Genomic DNA, 27,190 nt, shown 5'->3' with positions numbered 1-27,190 from the left:
CAGAATGTAATCCACGCCTGTTTCAGCGTCGAAACAAGCGGAACAGCTCGCAAATCTCGATGATTTCGTCGATTTTGATGAAAACTGACCGTCATTTCCTTCCCGTTTGAGATATTTCGACGTTTAAACGCTCATTTCACTCCTTTTTACGTGCAGAATGCAATGCACAACCGTTTAGCCGTCGAAACAAGCGGAACAGCTCGCAAATCACGATGATTTCGTCGATTTTGATGAAAACTGACAGTCATTTCCTTCCCGTTTGAGATATTTCGACGTTTAAACGCTCCTTTCACTCCTTTTTACGTGCAGAATGCAATGCACAACCGTATAGCCGTCGAAACAAGCGGAACAGCTCGCAAATCTCGATGATCTCGTCGAATTTGATGAAAACTGACCGTCATTTCCTTCCCGTTTGAGATATTTCGACGTTTAAACGCTCATTTCACTCCTTTTTACGTGCAGAATGCAATACACAACCGCTTAACCGTCGAAACAAGCGGAACAGCTCGCAAATCTCGATGATTTCGTCGATTTTGATGAAAACTGACCGTCATTCCCTTCCCGTTTGAGATATTTCGACGTTTAAACGCTCATTTCACTCCTTTTTACGTGCAGAATGCAATGCACAACCGTTTAACCGTCGAAACAAGCGGAACAGCCCGCAAATCTCGATGATTTCGTCGATATTGACGAAAACTAACCGCCGTTTCCTTCTCGTTTGAGATATTTCAACGTTTAAGAGCTCGTTTTACTCCATTTGACGTGCAGAATGTAATACAAGCCAGTTTCAGCGTCGAAACAAGCGGAACAGCTCGCAAATCTCGATGATTTCGTCGACTTTGACGAAAACTAACCGTCGTTTCCTTCCCGTTTCAGATATTTCTACCTTTAAGAGCTCGTTTCACTCCATTTAACGTGCAGAATGTAATGTACGCCAGTTTAATCCTCGAAACAACGGAACAGCTCGCAAATGTCGATGATTTCGTCGATTTTGACGAAAACTAACCGTCGTTTCCTTCCCGTTTGAGATATTTCGACGTTTAAGAGCTCGTTTTACTCCACTTAACGTGCGGAATGTAATACAGGCCACTTTCATCCTCGAAACAAGCGGAACAGCTCGCAAATCTAGATGATTTCGTCGATTTTGACGAAAACTAACCGTCGTTTCCTTCCCGTTTGAGATATTTCGACGTTTAAGAGCTCGTTTTACTCCACTTAACGTGCAGAATGTAATACATGCCAGTTTCATCCTCGAAACAAGCGGAACAGCTCGCAAATCTCGATGATTTCGTCGATTTTAACGAAAACTAACCGTCGTTTCCTTCCCGTTTGAGATATTTCGACGCTTAAGAGCACGTTTTACTCCATTTAACGTGCAGAATGTAATACAAGCCAGTTTCAACGTCGAAACAAGCGGAACAGCTCGCAAATCTCGATAATTTCGTCGATTTTGACGAAAACTAACCGTCGTTTCCTTCCCGTTTGAGATATTTCGACGTTTAAGAGCTCGTTTTACTCCATCTAACGTGCAGAATGTAATACAAGCCAGTTTCATCCCCGAAACAGGCGGAACAGCTCGCAAATCTCGATGATTTCGTCGATTTTGACGAAAACTAACCGTCGTTTCCTTCCCGTTTGAGATATTTCGACGCTTAAACGCTCATTTCACTCCTTTTTACGTGCAGAATGCAATGCACAACCGTTTAGCCGTCGAAACAAGCGGAACAGCTCGCAAATCTCGATGATTTCGTCGATTTTGATGAAAACTGACAGTCATTTCCTTCCCGTTTGAGATATTTCGACGTTTAAACGCTCATTTCACTCCTTTTTACGTGCAGAATGCAATACACAACCGCTTAACCGTCGAAACAAGCGGAACAGCTCGCAAATCTCGATGATTTCGTCGATTTTGATGAAAACTGACCGTCATTTCCTTCCCGTTTGAGATATTTCGACGTTTAAACGCTCATTTCACTCCTTTTTACGTGCAGAATGCAATGCACAACCGTTTAACCGTCGAAACAAGCGGAACAGCCCGCAAATCTCGATGATTTCGTCGATTTTGACGAAAACTAACCGCCGTTTCCTTCTCGTTTGAGATATTTCGACGTTTAAACGCTCCTTTCACTCCTTTTTACGTGCAGAATGCAATGCACAACCGTATAGCCGTCGAAACAAGCGGAACAGCTCGCAAATCTCGATGATCTCGTCGAATTTGATGAAAACTGACCGTCGTTTCCTTCCCGTTTGAGATATTTCGACGTTTAAACGCTCATTTCACTCCTTTTTACGTGCAGAATGCAATACACAACCGCTTAACCGTCGAAACAAGCGGAACAGCTCGCAAATCTCGATGATTTCGTCGATTTTGATGAAAACTGACCGTCATTTCCTTCCCGTTTGAGATATTTCGACGTTTAAACGCTCATTTCACTCCTTTTTACGTGCAGAATGCAATGCACAACCGTTTAACCGTCGAAACAAGCGGAACAGCCCGCAAATCTCGATGATTTCGTCGATATTGACGAAAACTAACCGCCGTTTCCTTCTCGTTTGAGATATTTCAACGTTTAAGAGCTCGTTTTACTCCATTTGACGTGCAGAATGTAATACAAGCCAGTTTCAGCGTCGAAACAAGCGGAACAGCTCGCAAATCTCGATGATTTCGTCGATTTTGACGAAAACTAACCGTCGTCTCCTTCCCGTTTGAGATATTTTGACGCTTAAACGCTCATTTCACTCCTTTTTACGTGCAGAATGCAATGCACAACCGTTTAGCCGTCGAAACAAGCGGAACAGCCCGCAAATCTCGATGATTTCGTCGATATTGACGAAAACTAACCGCCGTTTCCTTCTCGTTTGAGATATTTCAACGTTTAAGAGCTCGTTTTACTCCATTTGACGTGCAGAATGTAATACAAGCCAGTTTCAGCGTCGAAACAAGCGGAACAGCTCGCAAATCTCGATGATTTCGTCGATTTTGACGAAAACTAACAGGCGATTCCTTCTCGTTTGAGATATTTCGACGTTTAAGAGCTCGTTTTACTCCATTTGACGTGCAGAATGTAATCGACGCCTGTTTCAGCGTCGAAACAAGCGGAACAGCTCGCAAATGTCGATGATTTCGTCGATTTTGACGAAAACTAACCGTCGTCTCCTTCCCGTTTGAGATATTTCGACGCTTAAACGCTCATTTCACTCCTTTTTACGTGCAGAATGCAATGCACAACCGTTTAGCCGTCGAAACAAGCGGAACAGCTCGCAAATCACGATGATTTCGTCGATTTTGATGAAAACTGACAGTCATTTCCTTCCCGTTTGAGATATTTCGACGTTTAAACGCTCCTTTCACTCCTTTTTACGTGCAGAATGCAATGCACAACCGTATAGCCGTCGAAACAAGCGGAACAGCTCGCAAATCTCGATGATCTCGTCGAATTTGATGAAAACTGACCGTCATTTCCTTCCCGTTTGAGATATTTCGACGTTTAAACGCTCATTTCACTCCTTTTTACGTGCAGAATGCAATACACAACCGCTTAACCGTCGAAACAAGCGGAACAGCTCGCAAATCTCGATGTTTTCGTCGATTTTGATGAAAACTGACCGTCATTCCCTTCCCGTTTGAGATATTTCGACGTTTAAACGCTCATTTCACTCCTTTTTACGTGCAGAATGCAATGCACAACCGTTTAACCGTCGAAACAAGCGGATCAGCCCGCAAATCTCGATGATTTCGTCGATATTGACGAAAACTAACCGCCGTTTCCTTCTCGTTTGAGATATTTCAACGTTTAAGAGCTCGTTTTACTCCATTTGACGTGCAGAATGTAATACAAGCCAGTTTCAGCGTCGAAACAAGCGGAACAGCTCGCAAATCTCGATGATTTCGTCGACTTTGACGAAAACTAACCGTCGTTTCCTTCCCGTTTGAGATATTTCTACCTTTAAGAGCTCGTTTCACTCCATTTAACGTGCAGAATGTAATGTACGCCAGTTTAATCCTCGAAACAACGGAACAGCTCGCAAATGTCGATGATTTCGTCGATTTTGACGAAAACTAACCGTCGTTTCCTTCCCGTTTGAGATATTTCGACGTTTAAGAGCTCGTTTTACTCCACTTAACGTGCGGAATGTAATACAGGCCACTTTCATCCTCGAAACAAGCGGAACAGCTCGCAAATCTAGATGATTTCGTCGATTTTGACGAAAACTAACCGTCGTTTCCTTCCCGTTTGAGATATTTCGACGTTTAAGAGCTCGTTTTACTCCACTTAACGTGCAGAATGTAATACATGCCAGTTTCATCCTCGAAACAAGCGGAACAGCTCGCAAATCTCGATGATTTCGTCGATTTTAACGAAAACTAACCGTCGTTTCCTTCCCGTTTGAGATATTTCGACGCTTAAGAGCACGTTTTACTCCATTTAACGTGCAGAATGTAATACAAGCCAGTTTCAACGTCGAAACAAGCGGAACAGCTCGCAAATCTCGATAATTTCGTCGATTTTGACGAAAACTAACCGTCGTTTCCTTCCCGTTTGAGATATTTCGACGTTTAAGAGCTCGTTTTACTCCATCTAACGTGCAGAATGTAATACAAGCCAGTTTCATCCCCGAAACAGGCGGAACAGCTCGCAAATCTCGATGATTTCGTCGATTTTGACGAAAACTAACAGGCGATTCCTTCTCGTTTGAGATATTTCGACGTTTAAGAGCTCGTTTTACTCCATTTGACGTGCAGAATGTAATACAAGCCAGTTTCAGCGTCGAAACAAGCGGAACAGCTCGCAAATCTCGATGATTTCGTCCATTTTGACGAAAACTAACCGTCGTTTCCTTCCCGTTTGAGATATTTCGACGTTTAAGAGCTCGTTTTACTCCATTTGACGTGCAGAATGTAATACAAGCCTGTTTCAGCGTCGAAACAAGCGGAACAGCTCGCAAATCTCGATGATTTCGTCGATTTTAACGGAAACTAACAGGCGATTCCTTCTCGTTTGAGATATTTCGACGTTTAAGAGCTCGCTTTACTCCATTTGACGTGCAGAATGTAATACAAGCCAGTTTCAGCGTCGAAACAAGCGGAACAGCTCGCAAATCTCGATGATTTCGTCCATTTTGACGAAAACTAACCGTCGTTTCCTTCCCGTTTGAGATATTTCGACGTTTAAGAGCTCGTTTTACTCCATTCAACGTGCAGAATGTAATCCACGCCTGTTTCAGCGTCTAAACAAGCGGAACAGCTCGCAAATGTCGATGATTTCGTCGATTTTGACGAAAACTAACCGTCGTTTCCTTCCCGTTTGAGGTATTTCGACGCTTAAGAGCTCGTTTTACTCCATTCAACGAGCAGAATGTAATACACGCCAGTTTCATCCTCGAAACAAGCGGAACAGCTCGCAAATCTCGATGATTTCGTCGATTTTGACGAAAACTAACCGTCGTTTCCTTCCCGTTTGAGATATTTCGACGCTTAAGAGCTCGTTTTACTCCATTCAACGAGCAGAATGTAATACACGCCAGTTTCATCCTCGAAACAAGCGGAACAGCTCGCAAATCTCGATGATTTCGTCGATTTTGACGAAAACTAACCGTCGTTTCCTTCCCGTTTGAGATATTTCGACGCTTAAGAGCTCGTTTTACTCCATTTAACGTGCAGAATGCAATACACAACCGCTTAACCGTCGAAACAAGCGGAACAGCTCGCAAATCTCGCTGATTTCGTCGAATTTGATGAAAACTGACCGTCATTTCCTTCCCGTTTGAGATATTTCGACGTTTAAACGCTCATTTCACTCCTTTTTACGTGCAGAATGTAACAAACAACCGTTTAACCGTCGAAACATGCGGAACAGCTCGCAAATCTCGATGATTTCGTCGATTTTGATGAAAACTGACCGACATTTCTTTGCCGTTTGAGATATTTCGACGTTTAAACGCTCATTTCACTCCTTTTTACGTGCAGTATGTAATAAACAACCGTTTATCCGTCGAAACATGCGGAACAGCTCGCAAATCTCGATGATTTCGTCGATTTTGATGAAAACAGACCGTCATTTCCTTCCCGTTTGAGATATTTCGACGTTTAAGCGCTCTTTTTACTCCTTTTTACGTGCAGAATGTAATAAACAACCGTTTAACCGTCGAAACATGCGGAACAGCTCGCAAATCTCGATGATTTCGTCGATTTTGATGAAAACTGACCGTCATTTCCTTGCCGTTTGAGATATTTCGACGTTTAAACGCTCATTTCACTCCTTTTTACGTGCAGAATGCCATGCACAACCGTTTAACCGTCGAAACAAGCGGAACAGCCCGCAAATCTCGATGATTTCGTCGATTTTGATGAAAACTGACCGTCATTTCCTTCCCGTTTGAGATATTTCAACGTTTAAGCGCTCTTTTTACTCCTTTTTACGAGCAGAATGTAATAAACAACCGTTTATCCGTCGAAACATGCGGAACAGCTCGCAAATCTCGATGATTTCATCGATTTTGATGAAAACTGACCGTCATTTCCTTGCCGTTTGAGATATTTCGACGTTTAAACGCTCATTTCACTCCTTTTTACGTGCAGAATGCCATGCACAACCGCTTAACCGTCGAAACAAGCGGAACAGCTCGCAAATCTCGATGATTTCGTCGATTTTGATGAAAACTGACCGTCATTTCCTTCCCGTTTGAGATATTTCGACGCTAAACGCTCATTTCACTCCTTTTTACGTGCAGAATGCGATGCACAACCGTTTAACCGTCGAAACAAGCGGAACAGCTCGCAAATCTCGATGATTTCGTCGAATTTGATGAAAACTGACCGTCATTTCCTTCCCGTTTGAGATATTTCGACGTTTAAGCGCTCTTTTTACTCCTTTTTACGTGCAGAATGTAATAAACAACCGTTTAACCGTCGAAACAAGCGGAACAGCTCGCAAATCTCGATGATTTCGTCGATTTTGATGAAAACTGACCGTCATTTCCTTCCCGTTTGAGATATTTCGACGCTAAACGCTCATTTCACTCCTTTTTACGTGCAGAATGCGATGCACAACCGTTTAACCGTCGAAACAAGCGGAACAGCTCGCAAATCTCGATGATTTCGTCGATTTTGATGAAAACTGACCGTCATTTCCTTGCCGTTTGAGATATTTCGACGCTAAACGCTCTTTTTACTCCTTTTTACGTGCAGAATGTAATAAACAACCGTTTATCCGTCGAAACATGCGGAACAGCTCGCAAATCTCGATGATTTCGTCGATTTTGATGAAAACTGACCGTCATTTCCTTGCCGTTTGAGATATTTCGACGTTTAAACGCTCATTTCACTCCTTTTTACGTGCAGAATGCGATGCACAACAGTTTAACCGTCGAAACAAGCGGAACAGCCCGCAAATCTCGATGATTTCGTCGATTTTGATGAAAACTGACCGTCATTTCCTTCCCGTTTGAGATATTTCGACGTTTAAGCGCTCTTTTTACTCCTTTTTACGTGCAGAATGCAATACACAACCGCTTAACCGTCGAAACAAGCGGAACAGCTCGCAAATCTCGATGATTTCGTTGATTTTGATGAAAACTGACCGTCATTTCCTTCCCGTTTGAGATATTACGACGTTTAAACGCTCATTTCACTCCTTTTTACGTGCAGAATGCAATGCACAACCGTTTAACCGTCGAAACAAGCGGAACAGCTCGCAAATCTCGATGATTTCGTCCATTTTGACGAAAACGAACCGTCGTCTCCTTCCCGTTTGAGATATTTCGACGTTTAAGAGCTCGTTTTACTCCATTCAACGTGCAGAATGTAATCCACGCCTGTTTCAGCGTCGAAACAAGCGGAACAGCTCGCAAATCTCGATGATTTCGTCGATTTTGATGAAAACTGACCGTCATTTCCTTCCCGTTTGAGATATTTCGACGTTTAAACGCTCATTTCACTCCTTTTTACGTGCAGAATGCAATGCACAACCGTTTAGCCGTCGAAACAAGCGGAACAGCTCGCAAATCACGATGATTTCGTCGATTTTGATGAAAACTGACAGTCATTTCCTTCCCGTTTGAGATATTTCGACGTTTAAACGCTCCTTTCACTCCTTTTTACGTGCAGAATGCAATGCACAACCGTATAGCCGTCGAAACAAGCGGAACAGCTCGCAAATCTCGATGATCTCGTCGAATTTGATGAAAACTGACCGTCATTTCCTTCCCGTTTGAGATATTTCGACGTTTAAACGCTCATTTCACTCCTTTTTACGTGCAGAATGCAATACACAACCGCTTAACCGTCGAAACAAGCGGAACAGCTCGCAAATCTCGATGATTTCGTCGATTTTGATGAAAACTGACCGTCATTCCCTTCCCGTTTGAGATATTTCGACGTTTAAACGCTCATTTCACTCCTTTTTACGTGCAGAATGCAATGCACAACCGTTTAACCGTCGAAACAAGCGGAACAGCCCGCAAATCTCGATGATTTCGTCGATATTGACGAAAACTAACCGCCGTTTCCTTCTCGTTTGAGATATTTCAACGTTTAAGAGCTCGTTTTACTCCATTTGACGTGCAGAATGTAATACAAGCCAGTTTCAGCGTCGAAACAAGCGGAACAGCTCGCAAATCTCGATGATTTCGTCGACTTTGACGAAAACTAACCGTCGTTTCCTTCCCGTTTCAGATATTTCTACCTTTAAGAGCTCGTTTCACTCCATTTAACGTGCAGAATGTAATGTACGCCAGTTTAATCCTCGAAACAACGGAACAGCTCGCAAATGTCGATGATTTCGTCGATTTTGACGAAAACTAACCGTCGTTTCCTTCCCGTTTGAGATATTTCGACGTTTAAGAGCTCGTTTTACTCCACTTAACGTGCGGAATGTAATACAGGCCACTTTCATCCTCGAAACAAGCGGAACAGCTCGCAAATCTAGATGATTTCGTCGATTTTGACGAAAACTAACCGTCGTTTCCTTCCCGTTTGAGATATTTCGACGTTTAAGAGCTCGTTTTACTCCACTTAACGTGCAGAATGTAATACATGCCAGTTTCATCCTCGAAACAAGCGGAACAGCTCGCAAATCTCGATGATTTCGTCGATTTTAACGAAAACTAACCGTCGTTTCCTTCCCGTTTGAGATATTTCGACGCTTAAGAGCACGTTTTACTCCATTTAACGTGCAGAATGTAATACAAGCCAGTTTCAACGTCGAAACAAGCGGAACAGCTCGCAAATCTCGATAATTTCGTCGATTTTGACGAAAACTAACCGTCGTTTCCTTCCCGTTTGAGATATTTCGACGTTTAAGAGCTCGTTTTACTCCATCTAACGTGCAGAATGTAATACAAGCCAGTTTCATCCCCGAAACAGGCGGAACAGCTCGCAAATCTCGATGATTTCGTCGATTTTGACGAAAACTAACCGTCGTTTCCTTCCCGTTTGAGATATTTCGACGCTTAAACGCTCATTTCACTCCTTTTTACGTGCAGAATGCAATGCACAACCGTTTAGCCGTCGAAACAAGCGGAACAGCTCGCAAATCTCGATGATTTCGTCGATTTTGATGAAAACTGACAGTCATTTCCTTCCCGTTTGAGATATTTCGACGTTTAAACGCTCATTTCACTCCTTTTTACGTGCAGAATGCAATACACAACCGCTTAACCGTCGAAACAAGCGGAACAGCTCGCAAATCTCGATGATTTCGTCGATTTTGATGAAAACTGACCGTCATTTCCTTCCCGTTTGAGATATTTCGACGTTTAAACGCTCATTTCACTCCTTTTTACGTGCAGAATGCAATGCACAACCGTTTAACCGTCGAAACAAGCGGAACAGCCCGCAAATCTCGATGATTTCGTCGATTTTGACGAAAACTAACCGCCGTTTCCTTCTCGTTTGAGATATTTCGACGTTTAAACGCTCCTTTCACTCCTTTTTACGTGCAGAATGCAATGCACAACCGTATAGCCGTCGAAACAAGCGGAACAGCTCGCAAATCTCGATGATCTCGTCGAATTTGATGAAAACTGACCGTCGTTTCCTTCCCGTTTGAGATATTTCGACGTTTAAACGCTCATTTCACTCCTTTTTACGTGCAGAATGCAATACACAACCGCTTAACCGTCGAAACAAGCGGAACAGCTCGCAAATCTCGATGATTTCGTCGATTTTGATGAAAACTGACCGTCATTTCCTTCCCGTTTGAGATATTTCGACGTTTAAACGCTCATTTCACTCCTTTTTACGTGCAGAATGCAATGCACAACCGTTTAACCGTCGAAACAAGCGGAACAGCCCGCAAATCTCGATGATTTCGTCGATATTGACGAAAACTAACCGCCGTTTCCTTCTCGTTTGAGATATTTCAACGTTTAAGAGCTCGTTTTACTCCATTTGACGTGCAGAATGTAATACAAGCCAGTTTCAGCGTCGAAACAAGCGGAACAGCTCGCAAATCTCGATGATTTCGTCGATTTTGACGAAAACTAACCGTCGTCTCCTTCCCGTTTGAGATATTTTGACGCTTAAACGCTCATTTCACTCCTTTTTACGTGCAGAATGCAATGCACAACCGTTTAGCCGTCGAAACAAGCGGAACAGCCCGCAAATCTCGATGATTTCGTCGATATTGACGAAAACTAACCGCCGTTTCCTTCTCGTTTGAGATATTTCAACGTTTAAGAGCTCGTTTTACTCCATTTGACGTGCAGAATGTAATACAAGCCAGTTTCAGCGTCGAAACAAGCGGAACAGCTCGCAAATCTCGATGATTTCGTCGATTTTGACGAAAACTAACAGGCGATTCCTTCTCGTTTGAGATATTTCGACGTTTAAGAGCTCGTTTTACTCCATTTGACGTGCAGAATGTAATCGACGCCTGTTTCAGCGTCGAAACAAGCGGAACAGCTCGCAAATGTCGATGATTTCGTCGATTTTGACGAAAACTAACCGTCGTCTCCTTCCCGTTTGAGATATTTCGACGCTTAAACGCTCATTTCACTCCTTTTTACGTGCAGAATGCAATGCACAACCGTTTAGCCGTCGAAACAAGCGGAACAGCTCGCAAATCACGATGATTTCGTCGATTTTGATGAAAACTGACAGTCATTTCCTTCCCGTTTGAGATATTTCGACGTTTAAACGCTCCTTTCACTCCTTTTTACGTGCAGAATGCAATGCACAACCGTATAGCCGTCGAAACAAGCGGAACAGCTCGCAAATCTCGATGATCTCGTCGAATTTGATGAAAACTGACCGTCATTTCCTTCCCGTTTGAGATATTTCGACGTTTAAACGCTCATTTCACTCCTTTTTACGTGCAGAATGCAATACACAACCGCTTAACCGTCGAAACAAGCGGAACAGCTCGCAAATCTCGATGTTTTCGTCGATTTTGATGAAAACTGACCGTCATTCCCTTCCCGTTTGAGATATTTCGACGTTTAAACGCTCATTTCACTCCTTTTTACGTGCAGAATGCAATGCACAACCGTTTAACCGTCGAAACAAGCGGATCAGCCCGCAAATCTCGATGATTTCGTCGATATTGACGAAAACTAACCGCCGTTTCCTTCTCGTTTGAGATATTTCAACGTTTAAGAGCTCGTTTTACTCCATTTGACGTGCAGAATGTAATACAAGCCAGTTTCAGCGTCGAAACAAGCGGAACAGCTCGCAAATCTCGATGATTTCGTCGACTTTGACGAAAACTAACCGTCGTTTCCTTCCCGTTTGAGATATTTCTACCTTTAAGAGCTCGTTTCACTCCATTTAACGTGCAGAATGTAATGTACGCCAGTTTAATCCTCGAAACAACGGAACAGCTCGCAAATGTCGATGATTTCGTCGATTTTGACGAAAACTAACCGTCGTTTCCTTCCCGTTTGAGATATTTCGACGTTTAAGAGCTCGTTTTACTCCACTTAACGTGCGGAATGTAATACAGGCCACTTTCATCCTCGAAACAAGCGGAACAGCTCGCAAATCTAGATGATTTCGTCGATTTTGACGAAAACTAACCGTCGTTTCCTTCCCGTTTGAGATATTTCGACGTTTAAGAGCTCGTTTTACTCCACTTAACGTGCAGAATGTAATACATGCCAGTTTCATCCTCGAAACAAGCGGAACAGCTCGCAAATCTCGATGATTTCGTCGATTTTAACGAAAACTAACCGTCGTTTCCTTCCCGTTTGAGATATTTCGACGCTTAAGAGCACGTTTTACTCCATTTAACGTGCAGAATGTAATACAAGCCAGTTTCAACGTCGAAACAAGCGGAACAGCTCGCAAATCTCGATAATTTCGTCGATTTTGACGAAAACTAACCGTCGTTTCCTTCCCGTTTGAGATATTTCGACGTTTAAGAGCTCGTTTTACTCCATCTAACGTGCAGAATGTAATACAAGCCAGTTTCATCCCCGAAACAGGCGGAACAGCTCGCAAATCTCGATGATTTCGTCGATTTTGACGAAAACTAACAGGCGATTCCTTCTCGTTTGAGATATTTCGACGTTTAAGAGCTCGTTTTACTCCATTTGACGTGCAGAATGTAATACAAGCCAGTTTCAGCGTCGAAACAAGCGGAACAGCTCGCAAATCTCGATGATTTCGTCCATTTTGACGAAAACTAACCGTCGTTTCCTTCCCGTTTGAGATATTTCGACGTTTAAGAGCTCGTTTTACTCCATTTGACGTGCAGAATGTAATACAAGCCTGTTTCAGCGTCGAAACAAGCGGAACAGCTCGCAAATCTCGATGATTTCGTCGATTTTAACGGAAACTAACAGGCGATTCCTTCTCGTTTGAGATATTTCGACGTTTAAGAGCTCGCTTTACTCCATTTGACGTGCAGAATGTAATACAAGCCAGTTTCAGCGTCGAAACAAGCGGAACAGCTCGCAAATCTCGATGATTTCGTCCATTTTGACGAAAACTAACCGTCGTTTCCTTCCCGTTTGAGATATTTCGACGTTTAAGAGCTCGTTTTACTCCATTCAACGTGCAGAATGTAATCCACGCCTGTTTCAGCGTCTAAACAAGCGGAACAGCTCGCAAATGTCGATGATTTCGTCGATTTTGACGAAAACTAACCGTCGTTTCCTTCCCGTTTGAGGTATTTCGACGCTTAAGAGCTCGTTTTACTCCATTCAACGAGCAGAATGTAATACACGCCAGTTTCATCCTCGAAACAAGCGGAACAGCTCGCAAATCTCGATGATTTCGTCGATTTTGACGAAAACTAACCGTCGTTTCCTTCCCGTTTGAGATATTTCGACGCTTAAGAGCTCGTTTTACTCCATTCAACGAGCAGAATGTAATACACGCCAGTTTCATCCTCGAAACAAGCGGAACAGCTCGCAAATCTCGATGATTTCGTCGATTTTGACGAAAACTAACCGTCGTTTCCTTCCCGTTTGAGATATTTCGACGCTTAAGAGCTCGTTTTACTCCATTTAACGTGCAGAATGCAATACACAACCGCTTAACCGTCGAAACAAGCGGAACAGCTCGCAAATCTCGCTGATTTCGTCGAATTTGATGAAAACTGACCGTCATTTCCTTCCCGTTTGAGATATTTCGACGTTTAAACGCTCATTTCACTCCTTTTTACGTGCAGAATGTAACAAACAACCGTTTAACCGTCGAAACATGCGGAACAGCTCGCAAATCTCGATGATTTCGTCGATTTTGATGAAAACTGACCGACATTTCTTTGCCGTTTGAGATATTTCGACGTTTAAACGCTCATTTCACTCCTTTTTACGTGCAGTATGTAATAAACAACCGTTTATCCGTCGAAACATGCGGAACAGCTCGCAAATCTCGATGATTTCGTCGATTTTGATGAAAACAGACCGTCATTTCCTTCCCGTTTGAGATATTTCGACGTTTAAGCGCTCTTTTTACTCCTTTTTACGTGCAGAATGTAATAAACAACCGTTTAACCGTCGAAACATGCGGAACAGCTCGCAAATCTCGATGATTTCGTCGATTTTGATGAAAACTGACCGTCATTTCCTTGCCGTTTGAGATATTTCGACGTTTAAACGCTCATTTCACTCCTTTTTACGTGCAGAATGCCATGCACAACCGTTTAACCGTCGAAACAAGCGGAACAGCCCGCAAATCTCGATGATTTCGTCGATTTTGATGAAAACTGACCGTCATTTCCTTCCCGTTTGAGATATTTCAACGTTTAAGCGCTCTTTTTACTCCTTTTTACGAGCAGAATGTAATAAACAACCGTTTATCCGTCGAAACATGCGGAACAGCTCGCAAATCTCGATGATTTCATCGATTTTGATGAAAACTGACCGTCATTTCCTTGCCGTTTGAGATATTTCGACGTTTAAACGCTCATTTCACTCCTTTTTACGTGCAGAATGCCATGCACAACCGCTTAACCGTCGAAACAAGCGGAACAGCTCGCAAATCTCGATGATTTCGTCGATTTTGATGAAAACTGACCGTCATTTCCTTCCCGTTTGAGATATTTCGACGCTAAACGCTCATTTCACTCCTTTTTACGTGCAGAATGCGATGCACAACCGTTTAACCGTCGAAACAAGCGGAACAGCTCGCAAATCTCGATGATTTCGTCGAATTTGATGAAAACTGACCGTCATTTCCTTCCCGTTTGAGATATTTCGACGTTTAAGCGCTCTTTTTACTCCTTTTTACGTGCAGAATGTAATAAACAACCGTTTAACCGTCGAAACAAGCGGAACAGCTCGCAAATCTCGATGATTTCGTCGATTTTGATGAAAACTGACCGTCATTTCCTTCCCGTTTGAGATATTTCGACGCTAAACGCTCATTTCACTCCTTTTTACGTGCAGAATGCGATGCACAACCGTTTAACCGTCGAAACAAGCGGAACAGCTCGCAAATCTCGATGATTTCGTCGATTTTGATGAAAACTGACCGTCATTTCCTTGCCGTTTGAGATATTTCGACGCTAAACGCTCTTTTTACTCCTTTTTACGTGCAGAATGTAATAAACAACCGTTTATCCGTCGAAACATGCGGAACAGCTCGCAAATCTCGATGATTTCGTCGATTTTGATGAAAACTGACCGTCATTTCCTTGCCGTTTGAGATATTTCGACGTTTAAACGCTCATTTCACTCCTTTTTACGTGCAGAATGCGATGCACAACAGTTTAACCGTCGAAACAAGCGGAACAGCCCGCAAATCTCGATGATTTCGTCGATTTTGATGAAAACTGACCGTCATTTCCTTCCCGTTTGAGATATTTCGACGTTTAAGCGCTCTTTTTACTCCTTTTTACGTGCAGAATGCAATACACAACCGCTTAACCGTCGAAACAAGCGGAACAGCTCGCAAATCTCGATGATTTCGTTGATTTTGATGAAAACTGACCGTCATTTCCTTCCCGTTTGAGATATTACGACGTTTAAACGCTCATTTCACTCCTTTTTACGTGCAGAATGCGATGCACAACCGTTTAACCGTCGAAACAAGCGGAACAGCCCGCAAATCTCGATGATTTCGTCGATTTTGATGAAAACTGACCGTCATTTCCTTCCCGTTTGATATATTTCGACGTTTAAGCGCTCTTTTTACTCCTTTTTACGTGCAGAATGTAATAAACAACCGTTTATCCGTCGAAACATGCGGAACAGCTCGCAAATCTCGATGATTTCGTCGATTTTGATGAAAACTGACCGTCATTTCCTTGCCGTTTGAGATATTTCGACGTTTAAGCGCTCTTTTTACTCCTTTTTACGTGCAGAATGTAACAAACAACCGTTTAACCTCGAAACATGCGGAACAGCTCGCAACTCTCGATGATTTCGTCGATTTTGATGAAAACAGACCGACATTTCCTTGCCGTTTGAGATATTTCGACGCTTAAACGCTCATTTCACTCCTTTTTACGTGCAGAATGTAATAAACAACCGTTTATCCGTCGAAACATGCGGAACAGCTCGCAAATCTCGATGATTTCGTCGATTTTGATGAAAACAGACCGTCATTTCCTTCCCGTTTGAGATATTTCGACGTTTAAGCGCTCTTTTTACTCCTTTTTACGTGCAGAATGTAATAAACAACCGTTTATCCGTCGAAACATGCGGAACAGCTCGCAAATCTCGATGATTTCGTCGATTTTGATGAAAACTGACCGTCATTTCCTTGCCGTTTGAGATATTTCGACGTTTAAACGCTCATTTCACTCCTTTTTACGTGCAGAATGCGATGCACAACAGTTTAACCGTCGAAACAAGCGGAACAGCCCGCAAATCTCGATGATTTCGTCGATTTTGATGAAAACTGACCGTCATTTCCTTCCCGTTTGAGATATTTCGACGTTTAAGCGCTCTTTTTACTCCTTTTTACGTGCAGAATGCAATACACAACCGCTTAACCGTCGAAACAAGCGGAACAGCTCGCAGATCTCGATGATTTCGTTGATTTTGATGAAAACTGACCGTCATTTCCTTCCCGTTTGAGATATTACGACGTTTAAACGCTCATTTCACTCCTTTTTACGTGCAGAATGCGATGCACAACCGTTTAACCGTCGAAACAAGCGGAACAGCCCGCAAATCTCGATGATTTCGTCGATTTTGATGAAAACTGACCGTCATTTCCTTCCCGTTTGATATATTTCGACGTTTAAGCGCTCTTTTTACTACTTTTTACGTGCAGAATGTAATAAACAACCGTTTAACCTCGAAACATGCGGAACAGCTCGCAACTCTCGATGATTTCGTCGATTTTGATGAAAACAGACCGACATTTCCTTGCCGTTTGAGATATTTCGACGTTTAAACGCTCATTTCACTCCTTTTTACGTGCAGAATGCGATGCACAACAATTTAACCGTCGAAACAAGCGGAACAGCCCGCAAATCTCGATGATTTCGTCGATTTTGATGAAAACTGACCGTCATTTCCTTCCCGTTTGAGATATTTCGACGCTAAACGCTCATTTCACTCCTTTTTACGTGCAGAATGCGATGCACAACCGTTTAACCGTCGAAACAAGCGGAACAGCTCGCAAATCTCGATGATTTCGTCGAATTTGATGAAAACTGACCGTCATTTCCTTCCCGTTTGAGATATTTCGACGTTTAAGCGCTCTTTTTACTCCTTTTTACGTGCAGAATGTAATAAACAACCGTTTAACCGTCGAAACAAGCGGAACAGCTCGCAAATCTCGATGATTTCGTCGATTTTGATGAAAACTGACCGTCATTTCCTTCCCGTTTGAGATATTTCGACGCTAAACGCTCATTTCACTCCTTTTTACGTGCAGAATGCGATGCACAACCGTTTATCCGTCGAAACAAGCGGAACAGCTCGCAAATCTCGATGATTTCGTCGATTTTGATGAAAACTGACCGTCATTTCCTTCCCGTTTGAGATATTTCGACGCTAAACGCTCTTTTTACTCCTTTTTACGTGCAGAATGTAATAAACAACCGTTTATCCGTCGAAACATGCGGAACAGCTCGCAAATCTCGATGATTTCGTCGATTTTGATGAAAACTGACCGTCATTTCCTTGCCGTTTGAGATATTTCGACGTTTAAACGCTCATTTCACTCCTTTTTACGTGCAGAATGCGATGCACAACAGTTTAACCGTCGAAACAAGCGGAACAGCCCGCAAATCTCGATGATTTCGTCGATTTTGATGAAAACTGACCGTCATTTCCTTCCCGTTTGAGATATTTCGACGTTTAAGCGCTCTTTTTACTCCTTTTTACGTGCAGAATGCAATACACAACCGCTTAACCGTCGAAACAAGCGGAACAGCTCGCAAATCTCGATGATTTCGTTGATTTTGATGAAAACTGACCGTCATTTCCTTCCCGTTTGAGATATTACGACGTTTAAACGCTCATTTCACTCCTTTTTACGTGCAGAATGCGATGCACAACCGTTTAACCGTCGAAACAAGCGGAACAGCCCGCAAATCTCGATGATTTCGTCGATTTTGATGAAAACTGACCGTCATTTCCTTCCCGTTTGATATATTTCGACGTTTAAGCGCTCTTTTTACTACTTTTTACGTGCAGAATGTAATAAACAACTGTTTAACCGTCGAAACAAGCGGAACAGCTCGCAAATCTCGATGATTTCGTCGATTTTGATGAAAACTGACCGTCATTTCCTTCCCGTTTGAGATATTTTGACGTTTAAACGCTCATTTCACTCCTTTTTACGTGCAGAATGCAATGCACAACCGTTTAACCGTCGAAACAAGCGGAACAGCTCGCAAATCTCGATGATTTCGTCGATTTTGATGAAAATTGACCGTCATTTCCTTCCCGCTTGAGATATTTCGACGTTTAAACGCTCATTTCACTCCTTTTTACGTGCAGAATGCAATGCACAACCGCTTAACCGTCGAAACAAGCGGAACAGCTCGCAAATCTCGATGATTTCGTCGATTTTGATGAAAACTGACCGTCATTTCCTTCCCGTTTGAGATATTTCGACGTTTAAACGCTCATTTCGCTCCTTTTTACGTGCAGAATGCCATGCACAACCGTTTAACCGTCGAAACAAGCGGAACAGCTCGCAAATCTCGATGATTTCGTCGATTTTGACGAAAACTAACAGGCGATTCCTTCTCGTTTGAGATATTTCGACGTTTAAGAGCTCGTTTTACTCCATTTGACGTGCAAAATGTAATACAAGCCAGTTTCAGCGTCGAAACAAGCGGAACAGCTCGCAAATCTCGATGATTTCGTCCATTTTGACGAAAACTAACCGTCGTTTCCTTCCCGTTTGAGATATTTCGACGTTTAAGAGCTCGTTTTACTCCATTCAACGTGCAGAATGTAAAACAAGCCAGTTTCAGCGTCGAAACAAGCGGAACAGCTCGCAAATCTCGATGATTTCGTCGATTTTGACGAAAACTAACCGTCGTTTTCTTCCCGTTTGAAATATTTCGACGTTTAAGAGCTCGTTTTACTCCATTTGACGTGCAGAATGTAATACAAGCCTGTTTCAGCGTCGAAACAAGCGGAGCAGCTCGCAAATCTCGATGATTTCGTCGATTTTAACGGAAACTAACAGGCGATTCCTTCTCGTTTGAGATATTTCGACGTTTAAGAGCTCGTTTTACTCCATTTGACGTGCAGAATGTAATACAAGCCAGTTTCAGCGTCGAAACAAGCGGAACAGCTCGCAAATCTCGATGATTTCGTCCATTTTGACGAAAACTAACCGTCGTTTCCTTCCCGTTTGAGATATTTCGACGTTTAAGAGCTCGTTTTACTCCATTCAACGTGCAGAATGTAATCCACGCCTGTTTCAGCGTCTAAACAAGCGGAACAGCTCGCAAATGTCGATGATTTCGTCGATTTTGACGAAAACTAACCGTCGTTTCCTTCCCGTTTGAGGTATTTCGACGCTTAAGAGCTCGTTTTACTCCATTCAACGAGCAGAATGTAATACACGCCAGTTTCATCCTCGAAACACGCGGAACAGCTCGCAAATCTCGATGATTTCGTCGATTTTGACGAAAACTAACCGTCGTTTCCTTCCCGTTTGAGATATTTCGACGCTTAAGAGCTCGTTTTACTCCATTCAACGAGCAGAATGTAATACACGCCAGTTTCATCCTCGAAACAAGCGGAACAGCTCGCAAATCTCGATGATTTCGTCGATTTTGACGAAAACTAACCGTCGTTTCCTTCCCGTTTGAGATATTTCGACGCTTAAGAGCTCGTTTTACTCCATTTAACGTGCAGAATGCAATACACAACCGCTTAACCGTCGAAACAAGCGGAACAGCTCGCAAATCTCGATGATTTCGTCGATTTTGATGAAAACTGACCGTCATTTCCTTCCCGTTTGAGATATTTCGACGTTTAAGAGCTCGTTTTACTCCATTTAACGTGCAGAATGTAATACAAGCCAGTTTCAGCGTCGAAAAAAGCGGAACAGCTCGCAAATCTCGATGATTTCGTCGATTTTGATGAAAACTAACCGTCGTTTCCTTCTCGTTTGAGAAATTTCGACGTTTAAGAGCTCGTTTTACTCCATTTGACGTGCAGAATGTAATACAAGCCAGCTTCAGCGTCGAAACAAGCGGAACAGCTCGCAAATGTCGATGATTTCGTCGATTTTGACGAAAACTAACCGTCGTTTCCTTCCCGTTTGAGATATTTCGACGCTTAAACGCTCATTTCACTCCTTTTTACGTGCAGAATGCAATGCACAACCGTTTAGCCGTCGAAACAAGCGGAACAGCTCGCAAATCTCGATGATTTCGTCGATTTTGATGAAAACTGACAGTCATTTCCTTCCCGTTTGAGATATTTCGACGTTTAAACGCTCCTTTTACTCCTTTTTACGTGCAGAATGCAATGCACAACCGTATAGCCGTCGAAACAAGCGGAACAGCTCGCAAATCTCGATGATCTCGTCGAATTTGATGAAAACTGACCGTCATTTCCTTCCCGTTTGAGATATTTCGACGTTTAAACGCTCATTTCACTCCTTTTTACGTGCAGAATGCAATACACAACCGCTTAACCGTCGAAACAAGCGGAACAGCTCGCAAATCTCGATGATTTCGTCGATTTTGATGAAAACTGACCGTCATTTCCTTCCCGTTTGAGATATTTCGACGTTTAAGAGCTCGTTTTACTCCATTTAACGTGCGGAATGTAATACAAGCCAGTTTCATCCTCGAAACAAGCGGAACAGCTCGCAAATCTCGATGATTTCGTCGATTTTGACGAAAACTAACCGTCGTTTCCTTCCCGTTTGAGATATTTCGACGTTTGAGAGCTCGTTTTACTCCATTTAACGTGCAGAATGTAATACAAGCCAGTTTCATCCTCGAAACAAGCGGAACAGCTCGCAAATCTCGATGATTTCGTCGATTTTGACGAAAACTAACCGTCGTTTCCTTCCCGTTTGAGATATTTCGACGTTTAAGAGCTCGTTTTACTCCATTTAACGTGCAGAATGTAATACAAGCCAGTTTCAGCGTCGAAAAAAGCGGAACAGCTCGCAAATCTCGATGATTTCGTCGATTTTGATGAAAACTGACCGTCATTTCCTTCCCCTTTGAGATATTTCGACGTTTAAACGCTCATTTCACTCCTTTTTACGTGCAGAATGCAATGCACAACCGTTTAACCGTAGAAACAAGCGGAACAGCTCGCAAATCTCGATGATTTCGTCGAATTTGATGAAAACTGACCGTCATTTCCTTGCCGTTTGAGATATTTCGACGTTTAAACGCTCATTTCACTCCTTTTTTCGTGCAGAATGCGATGCACAACAGTTTAACCGTCGAAACAAGCGGAACAGCCCGCAAATCTCGATGATTTCGTCGATTTTGATGAAAACTGACAGTCATTTCCTTCCCGTTTGATATATTTCGACGTTTATGCGCTCGTTTTACTCCTTTTTACGTGCAGAATGTAATAAACAACCGTTTAACCGTCGAAACAAACGGAACAGCTCGCAAATCTCGATGATTTCGTCGATTTTGATGAAAACTGACCGTCATTTCCTTCCCGTTTGAGATATTTCGACGTTTAAACGCTCATTTCACTCCTTTTTACGTGCAGAATGCAATGCACAACCGTTTAACCGTCGAAACAAGCGGAACAGCTCGCAAATCTCGATGATTTCGTCGATTTTGATGAAAACTGACCGTCATTTCCTTCCGGTTTGAGATATTTCGACGTTTAAGAGCTCGTTTTACTCCATTTAACGTGCAGTATGTAATACAAGCCAGTTTCAGCGTCGAAACAAGCGGAACAGCTCGCAAATCTCGATGATTTCGTCCATTTTGACGAAAACTAACCGTTGTTTCCTTCCCGTTTGAGATATTTCGACGTTTAAGAGCTCGTTTTACTCCACTTAACGTGCAGAATGTAATACATGCCAGTTTCATCCTCGAAACAAGCGGAACAGCTCGCAAATCTCGATGATTTCGTCGATTTTGACGAAAACTAACCGTCGTTTCCATCCCGTTTGAGATATATCGACGTTTAAGAGCTCGTTTTACTCCATTTGACGTGCAGAATGTAATACAAGCCAGTTTCATCCCCGAAACAAGCGGAACAGCTCGCAAATCTCGATGATTTCGTCGATTTTGACGAAAACTAACCGTCGTTTCCTTCTCGTTTGAGATATTTCGACGTTTAAGAGCTCGTTTTACTCCACTTGACGTGCAGAATGTAATACAAGCCAGTTTCAGCGTCGAAACAAGCGGAACAGCTCGCAAATCTCGATGATTTCGTCGATTTTGACGAAAACTAACAGGCGATTCCTTCTCGTTTGAGATATTTCGACGTTTAAGAGCTCGTTTTACTCCATTTGACGTGCAGAATGTAATACAAGCCAGTTTCAGCGTCGAAACAAGCGGAACAGCTCGCAAATCTCGATGATTTCGTCCATTTTGACGAAAACGAACCGTCGTCTCCTTCCCGTTTGAGATATTTCGACGTTTAAGAGCTCGTTTTACTCCATTCAACGTGCAGAATGTAATCCACGCCTGTTTCAGCGTCGAAACAAGCGGAACAGCTCGCAAATCTCGATGATTTCGTCGATTTTGATGAAAACTGACCGTCATTTCCTTCCCGTTTGAGATATTTCGACGTTTAAACGCTCATTTCGCTCCTTTTTACGTGCAGAATGCCATGCACAACCGTTTAACCGTCGAAACAAGCGGAACAGCTCGCAAATCTCGATGATTTCGTCGATTTTGACGAAAACTAACAGGCGATTCCTTCTCGTTTGAGATATTTCGACGTTTAAGAGCTCGTTTTACTCCATTTGACGTGCAGAATGTAATACAAGCCAGTTTCAGCGTCGAAACAAGCGGAACAGCTCGCAAATCTCGATGATTTCGTCCATTTTGACGAAAACTAACCGTCGTTTCCTTCCCGTTTGAGATATTTCGACGTTTAAGAGCTCGTTTTACTCCATTCAACGTGCAGAATGTAAAACAAGCCAGTTTCAGCGTCGAAACAAGCGGAACAGCTCGCAAATCTCGATGATTTCGTCGATTTTGACGAAAACTAACCGTCGTTTCCTTCCCGTTTGAAATATTTCGACGTTTAAGAGCTCGTTTTACTCCATTTGACGTGCAGAATGTAATACAAGCCTGTTTCAGCGTCGAAACAAGCGGAACAGCTCGCAAATCTCGATGATTTCGTCGATTTTAACGGAAACTAACAGGCGATTCCTTCTCGTTTGAGATATTTCGACGTTTAAGAGCTCGTTTTACTCCATTTGACGTGCAGAATGTAATACAAGCCAGTTTCAGCGTCGAAACAAGCGGAACAGCTCGCAAATCTCGATGATTTCGTCCATTTTGACGAAAACTAACCGTCGTTTCCTTCCCGTTTGAGATATTTCGACGTTTAAGAGCTCGTTTTACTCCACTCAACGTGCAGAATGTAATCCACGCCTGTTTCAGCGTCTAAACAAGCGGAACAGCTCGCAAATGTCGATGATTTCGTCGATTTTGACGAAAACTAACCGTCGTTTCCTTCCCGTTTGAGATATTTCGACGCTTAAGAGCTCGTTTTACTCCATTTAACGTGCAGAATGCAATACACAACCGCTTAACCGTCGAAACAAGCGGAACAGCTCGCAAATCTCGATGACTTCGTCGATTTTGATGAAAACTGACCGTCATTTCCTTCCCGTTTGAGATATTTCGACGTTTAAACGCTCATTTCACTCCTTTTTACGTGCAGAATGCAATGCACAACCGTTTAGCCGTCGAAACAAGCGGAACAGCTCGCAAATCTCGCTGATTTCGTCGAATTTGATGAAAACTGACCGTCATTTCCTTCCCGTTTGAGATATTTCGACGTTTAAACGCTCATTTCACTCCTTTTTACGTGCAGAATGCAATGCACAACCGTTTAGCCGTCGAAACAAGCGGAACAGCTCGCAAATCTCGATGATTTCGTCGAATTTGATGAAAACTGACCGTCATTTCCTTGCCGTTTGAGATATTTCGACGTTTAAACGCTCATTTCACTCCTTTTTACGTGCAGAATGCGATGCACAACAGTTTAACCGTCGAAACAAGCGGAACAGCCCGCAAATCTCGATGATTTCGTCGATTTTGATGAAAACTGACCGTCATTTCCTTCCCGTTTGAGATATTTCGACGTTTAAGCGCTCTTTTTACTCCTTTTTACGTGCAGAATGTAATAAACAACCGTTTATCCGTCGAAACATGCGGAACAGCTCGCAAATCTCGATGATTTCGTCGATTTTGATGAAAACTGACCGGCATTTCCTTCCCGTTTGAGATATTTCGACGTTTAAGCGCTCTTTTTACTCCTTTTTACGTGCAGAATGTAATAAACAACCGTTTAACCGTCGACACATGCGGAACAGCTCGCAAATCTCGATGATTTCGTCGATTTTGATGAAAACTGACCGTCGTTTCCTTCCCGTTTGAGATATTTCGATGTTTAAACGCTCATTTCACTCCTTTTTACGTGCAGAATGCAATGCACAACCGTTTAACCGTCGAAACAAGCGGAACAGCTCGCAAATCTCGATGATTTCGTCGATTTTGATGAAAACTGACCGTCATTTCCTTCCCGTTTGAGATATTTCGACGTTTATACGCTCATTTCACTCCTTTTTACGTGCAGAATGCGATGCACAACCGTTTAACCGTCGAAACAAGCGGAACAGCTCGCAAATCTCGATGATTTCGTCGATTTTGATGAAAACTGACCGTCATTTCCTTCCCGTTTGAGATATTTCGACGTTTAAACGCTCATTTCTCTCCTTTTTACGTGCAGAATGCGATGCACAACCGTTTAACCGTCGAAAAAAGCGGAACAGCTCGCAAATCTCGATGATTTCGTCGATTTTGATGAAAACTGACCGTCATTTCCTTCCCGTTTGAGATATTTCGACGCTAAACGCTCATTTCACTCCTTTTTACGTGCAGAATGCGATGCACAACCGTTTAACCGTCGAAACAAGCGGAACAGCTCGCAAATCTCGATGATTTCGTCGAATTTGATGAAAACTGACCGTCATTTCCTTCCCGTTTGAGATATTTCGACGTTTAAACGCTCATTTCACTCCTTTTTACGTGCAGAATGTAATGCACAACCGTTTAACCGTCGAAACAAGCGAAACAGCTCGCAAATCTCGATGATTTCGTCGATTTTGATGAAAACTGACCGTCATTTCCTTCCCGTTTGAGATATTTCGACGTTTAAACGCTCATTTCACTCCTTTTTACGTGCAGAATGCAACACACTACCGCTTAACCGTCGAAACAAGCGGAACAGCTCGCAAATCTCGATGATTTCGTCGATTTTGATGAAAACTGACCGTCCTTTCCTTCCCGTTTGAGATATTTCGACGTTTAAGAGCTCGTTTTACTCCATTTAACGTGCGGAATGTAATACAAGCCAGTTTCATCCCCGAAACAAGCGGAACAGCTCGCAAATCTCGATGATTTCGTCGATTTTGACGAAAACTAACCGTCGTTTCCTTCCCGTTTGAGATATTTCGACGTTTGAGAGCTCGTTTTACTCCATTTAACGTGCAGAATGTAATACAAGCCAGTTTCATCCTCGAAACAAGCGGAACAGCTCGCAAATCTCGATGATTTCGTCGATTTTGACGAAAACTAACCGTCGTTTCCTTCCCGTTTGAGATATTTCGACGTTTAAGAGCTCGTTTTACTCCATTTAACGTGCAGAATGTAATACAAGCCAGTTTCAGCGTCGAAAAAAGCGGAACAGCTCGCAAATCTCGATGATTTCGTCGATTTTGATGAAAACTGACCGTCATTTCCTTCCCCTTTGAGATATTTCGACGTTTAAACGCTCATTTCACTCCTTTTTACGTGCAGAATGCAATGCACAACCGTTTAACCGTCGAAACAAGCGGAACAGCTCGCAAATCTCGATGATTTCGTCGAATTTGATGAAAACTGACCGTCATTTCCTTGCCGTTTGAGATATTTCGACGTTTAAACGCTCATTTCACTCCTTTTTTCGTGCAGAATGCGATGCACAACAGTTTAACCGTCGAAACAAGCGGAACAGCCCGCAAATCTCGATGATTTCGTCGATTTTGATGAAAACTGACAGTCATTTCCTTCCCGTTTGATATATTTCGACGTTTATGCGCTCGTTTCACTCCTTTTTACGTGCAGAATGCAATACACTACCGCTTAACCGTCGAAACAAGCGGAACAGCTCGCAAATCTCGATGATTTCGTCGATTTTGATGAAAACTGACCGTCCTTTCCTTCCCGTTTGAGATATTTCGACGTTTAAGAGCTCGTTTTACTCCATTTAACGTGCGGAATGTAATACAAGCCAGTTTCATCCCCGAAACAAGCGGAACAGCTCGCAAATCTCGATGATTTCGTCGATTTTGACGAAAACTAACCGTCGTTTCCTTCCCGTTTGAGATATTTCGACGTTTGAGAGCTCGTTTTACTCCATTTAACGTGCAGAATGTAATACAAGCCAGTTTCATCCTCGAAACAAGCGGAACAGCTCGCAAATCTCGATGATTTCGTCGATTTTGACGAAAACTAACCGTCGTTTCCTTCCCGTTTGAGATATTTCGACGTTTAAGAGCTCGTTTTACTCCATTTAACGTGCAGAATGTAATACAAGCCAGTTTCAGCGTCGAAAAAAGCGGAACAGCTCGCAAATCTCGATGATTTCGTCGATTTTGATGAAAACTGACCGTCATTTCCTTCCCCTTTGAGATATTTCGACGTTTAAACGCTCATTTCACTCCTTTTTACGTGCAGAATGCAATGCACAACCGTTTAACCGTCGAAACAAGCGGAACAGCTCGCAAATCTCGATGATTTCGTCGAATTTGATGAAAACTGACCGTCATTTCCTTGCCGTTTGAGATATTTCGACGTTTAAACGCTCATTTCACTCCTTTTTTCGTGCAGAATGCGATGCACAACAGTTTAACCGTCGAAACAAGCGGAACAGCTCGCAAATCTCGATGATTTCGTCCATTTTGACGAAAACTAACCGTCGTTTCCTTCCCGTTTGAGATATTTCGACGTTTAAGAGCTCGTTTTACTCCATTCAACGTGCAGAATGTAAAACAAGCCAGTTTCAGCGTCGAAACAAGCGGAACAGCTCGCAAATCTCGATGATTTCGTCGATTTTGACGAAAACTAACCGTCGTTTCCTTCCCGTTTGAAATATTTCGACGTTT

The sequence above is a fragment of the Bombus flavifrons genome, chromosome 18 (assembly GCF_040668555.2).
Source record: "Bombus flavifrons isolate JBK064 chromosome 18, iyBomFlav1_principal, whole genome shotgun sequence".
NCBI classification, from domain to species: domain Eukaryota; kingdom Metazoa; phylum Arthropoda; class Insecta; order Hymenoptera; family Apidae; genus Bombus; species Bombus flavifrons.
Note: the sequence above shows the minus strand (reverse complement) of the source record.